The sequence below is a fragment of the Mustelus asterias genome, chromosome 10 (genome assembly GCF_964213995.1).
Source record: "Mustelus asterias chromosome 10, sMusAst1.hap1.1, whole genome shotgun sequence".
NCBI classification, from domain to species: domain Eukaryota; kingdom Metazoa; phylum Chordata; class Chondrichthyes; order Carcharhiniformes; family Triakidae; genus Mustelus; species Mustelus asterias.
The window spans coordinates 15,715,551-15,720,249 of NC_135810.1; the positions used below are offsets into that span (position 1 = coordinate 15,715,551).

The 4,699-nt window shown below is 44.1% G+C and overlaps 1 non-coding gene across 1 annotated transcript; it reads right to left on the minus strand.

Moving 5' to 3' along the window:
• Positions 1 to 4,198: 4,198 nt before the first annotated feature.
• LOC144500172 (U2 spliceosomal RNA) lies at positions 4,199 to 4,397 on the minus strand. The gene has a single exon (XR_013498949.1). It is a non-coding gene; the product is annotated as a U2 spliceosomal RNA (small nuclear RNA).
• Between the last annotated feature and the right edge of the window lie 302 nt (positions 4,398 to 4,699).

Below are 4,699 nucleotides of genomic sequence, written 5' to 3' on the forward strand. Positions count from 1 at the left end.
ATGCGCAAATTACAATCGCAGCAATCACCAGCGGGAAAGGCACCTCGCCATGAATCCGCCATGAGAGTGTTGAGGGGAAGATTGCAACTTGTTTTCCCGCCATGGGATTTTTGGCTTTTGGCCTCCCCCAAATTTTCCGATCCCAGTCACTACGATTCCCACCACTGGCAGGAATGAAAATTCCACCCATAAGATGATGTTATCGGAGACCAAAATCATGTTATACAGTCTAGTATTATGAAAATTATTTATTAGAATTTTTGACTTGAAATGTTTAAATATAAAATCAGTAAATGTCTCACAACACCAGGTTAAAGTCCAACAGGTTTATTTGGAATCACGAGCTTTCGGAGTGTTGCTCCTTCCTCAGGTGAGTGGAGGTAAGTTCATAAACACGGCATAGATAGGCAAAGACACAATTGCAAGATAATTATAGATTAGAATGTGAAGAATGGTTGGAATGCGAGTCTTTACAGGTAATCAAGTCTTTACAGATTCAAGAATGGAGAGGGGGATAATCACAGGTTAAAGAGCTGCAAATTGTCTCAAGCCAGGACAGTTAGTAGGATTTTGCAAACCCAGGCAGTATGGTGGGGGTTACATGTTGTATGACATCTCCCCATCATAAATAAAATGAAAGGGTGGCACAGTAGCGCAGTGGTTAGCACTGCTGCTTCATAGCTCCAGATATCCAGGTTCGATTCCATCCTTGGGTGACTGTCAACTGTACAGGACCTTGGTGAGACCACATTTGGAATATTGTGTGCAGTTCTGGTCACCTCACTATAAGAAGGATGTGGAAGCACTGGAAAGAGTGCAAAGGAGATTTACCAGGATGCTGCCTGGTTTGGAGGGTAGGTCTTATGAGGAAAGGTTGAGGGAGCTAGGGCTGTTCTCTCTGGAGCGGAGGAGGTTGAGGGGAGACTTAATAGAAGTTTATAAAATGATGAAGGGGATAGATAGAGTGAATATTCAAAGACTATTTCCTCAGGTGGATGGAGCTATTACAAGGGGGCATAACTATAGGGTTCATGGTGGGAGATGTAGGAAGGATGTCTGCGGTAGGTTCTTTACTTGGAGAGTGGTTGGGGTGTGGAATGGACTGCCTGCAGTGATAGTGGAGTCAGACACTTTAGGAACATTTAAGCGGTTATTGGATAGGCACATGGAGCACACCAGAATGATAGGGAGTGGGATAGCTTGATCTTGGTTTCAGATAAAGCTCGGCACAACATCGTGGGCCGAAGGGCCTGTTCTGTGCTGTACTGTTCTATGTTCTATGTTCTTGTGTCTGTGTGGGTTTCCTCTGGGTGCTCCAGTTTCCTCCCAGCATCCAAAGATGTGCAGGCTAGGTGCATTGGCCATGCTAAATTGCCCTTTTGTGTCCCAAAATGTGTAGGTTAGAATAATTAGCCATGGTAAATGTGTGGGGTTACAGGGATAGGGTAGGGGAGAAGGCCTAGGTAAGATACTCTGTCAGAGAAAACAGTGCAGACTCGATGGGCCAAATGGCCTCTTCTGCACTATAGAGATTCTATGTGATACTATGCGAAATGACAACGTGCTTAGTATGGAGTATTTATAATATTAGAACTTGCCCGGTTATGTGGCCAGTGTTGACGTTGTAATATGGTGCAACCTGAAGAGAATTGTTATCTTCTGTAAGTTTCTCCCATTGCTGGTCACCATTTCACAGCAGCAGATGCACTGAGAACGTGCCTCCTGGCCAACGGCAAGGGATTCTCTTGGAGCCTATACCCAAGCCACCACTGAGTACAGCATCTGTTGTCTTATTTACAGAGCAATTGTGAGACATCGTTTTTTTTTATAAAATCAGTCTCTGCCAAGTTTTACTGTCAAACAAACAAATTCAGCAGGGATTTCTTTGAGAAAAAAAGGAAAGTAATGCCAGCATAATGCCAGTTTCCTACGGACCTGAAAATACAGCAGCCACTAAGCGCTCAAGTGCAGCACATGGACTTGCCGGTGAGAATCGCCCTGGGTGTCTTCAACCATGGTTACAGGCATCAAATCTGTTTCCATGCAACCTTGATCTTTTGTGGAGGAGCTTTTCAGAACAAGATTTATTCTTTATTAGCAATTCGGAAAGGTTATCAACCTGCAATTGAGGGCTATCAGAGATAGGTTGTCCAACATTTTGAAGCTTTAGGGCTGACGAGATGGTGATGTCAGTAGCCAAGTAATCCAGACTAACACTCTGAGGATATGGGTTCAAGTCTCACCACGGCAGCTAGTGCAATTTAAATTCAGTAAATAAATCTGGAATGCAATGCTAGTCTCAGTAGTGGTGACCATGAAAACTATCATCAATTGCATCTGGTTTACTAATGTCCTTTAAGGAAAGAAATCGGCTGTCCTTAACCGGTCTGACCTACACGTGGCTCCAGATCCACAGCAATGTGGTTGACTCTCAGCTACCCTCTGAAACGGTTGAACAAACCACTGGACAATTAGGGGTGCATGACAATTGCTGGCTTTGACAGTTCCTATGAAATAATTTTTACAAAGATGGGCTCTATATATTCTCTCCTATCAGCATATTTGACAACCACCTACACACATATTTTCTCGTTAAAGTAATGCACAAACAACCAATGTTCTCACTGCAAATTACTTCTAAATGCTTTCTTCTTGATTATTGGAACTGGAATTAAAACTTTAAATTGTCATTATAGTATCCTCCAGTGTTTCAGTTGATTTTTTTTATTCGTTCATGGGATGTGGGCATCGTTGGCTGGGCCAGCATTTATTGCCCATCCTCAATTGCCTTTGACCTGAGTGGCTTGCTCAGTCATTTTAAAAGGACATTTAAGATTCAACCACATAGCCCAATTTTGGACCCTACAAGACCATGCCCGAGTTTGTAATGAACTAGTTAATTTCAGAGTCCTGGGTTGGAGATGACAGGTTTGACCCTGGACTCTTTCTTCCCACCACCCAATGCTGCAACACTATTGATTTTTTGTCCATGCTGACACATGAAGAACAAACATTTGAAACAGGTACTGGTGATGGCTTGTGCCCTTGGTCCCTACACCAGTAAGGAGCCAACCATCGTTGTTGCCTCACCAGTGCCTGAGTGACGGGAGGTGTACATTGTGCTAATCACTGGGGCCCACATTCCTGGGAGGCCTGGGCTTGCAGGCCCAATATCATCTCAATCTGAATGGTCAGTGTCCAAAGTAGCCAATCTGCCACATCGATTATCCTGATTGACAGACCACTTGTCCAACGATTGCTGGTATTCACGAACAATCATTGGCTCAGTAGGACACACTGAATTCCCCAGACCCTCCTTTCTTGCTTACCTCATGCCAGGACTCTTGTGAGGATTCTTCTGTATCTGTTCAGTTCGATCCTTCTTCACTTCAGAATGGTAGCACAGTGGTTAGCACTGCTGCTTCACAGCTCCAGGGACCTGGGTTCGATTCCCGGCTTGGGTCACTGTCTGTGTGGAGTTTGCACATTCTCCTCGTGTCTGCGTGGGTTTCCTCCGGGTGCTCCGGTTTCCTCCCACAGTCCAAAGATGTGCGGGTTAGATTGATTGGCCATGCTAAAATTGCCCTTAGTGTCCTGAGATGCGTAGGTTAGAGGGATTAGTGGGTAGGATATGGGGGTAGGGCCTGGGTGGGATTGTGGTCGGTGCAGATGCGATGGGCCGAATGGCCTCTTTCTACACTGTAGGGTTTCTGTGAGTTGCCTGGAGGCTGCTGGAGCACAAGGTAAGGTTAAACATCTATTTCCTCCCTCTCAACAGTGTATGGCCCACCCTGGCAATGCGTTTTGTCGTGTTCTCAAGGTGAATACAAGTGACCAGGGAGAAGCAAATGTTCCTTATTGTACCTTGGGTCAAGGATAAGACACTGTGAAGCCCATAGCAGCAATAATATGACTGCAACACAACAGACATATTTAAGATGGACAGCTGTGGACTTGACAACTTGGCGAGAAACCTAACTTCAAATACTCTTGTTGAGCTTACTTTGAGCTTGAACATTGAGTCAGATCCTGTAGCAAGTAGCCTATCTAATGTTGTTATTGTGAAACAGTAAACCTTTAATTTTTTTTTGTATTTTTATTCCAATTCAATCAAATCAAGTCCAATTCAGAGTCTCCACAAGTTGTGACATTCCCGATCCAAGCTGACAAGACAGGGCTCTCACCTCCTGTCTTGGGCTTGATCTACATGATCCAAGCTGATTGGAGTAGGAATAGCTCCTCCTCCAAGGCTTGATCTCATTCGCATCTTAGCCAAAAGGCCGAGATGCCGCTTTTAAAAATTGCTTCAAATGAAGCTAAAATGTAACCCAATGACTTCAACCAAGCACAGCATGTCGATACTACACTTGATCTTAGCCAAAAGGCCGAGAAGATTTAAACGCTATTGGTTCATCTCTACCGATCAAGTATTAAATGTACTGCGCCGCACTCTTCCACCCAAAACCTTCTCTCTCTTTATAGTGTACCAAGGCCCCCTCTCCAGCTTCCCCCCATTGTAAGGGTTGTTCAGTAGGTCTCAAAAAGAGGTTCAGAAGTTTGCTTGGTTGAAAATAATGTTTATTAACAACTAATAACTATATACAAATGTCCGAGATATAATCCAGAATAGGAGCTATTTTCATGCTGAATTCTACTAGACTCTCTCTCCACACTATTATCCAATATTACCTGACTCTCT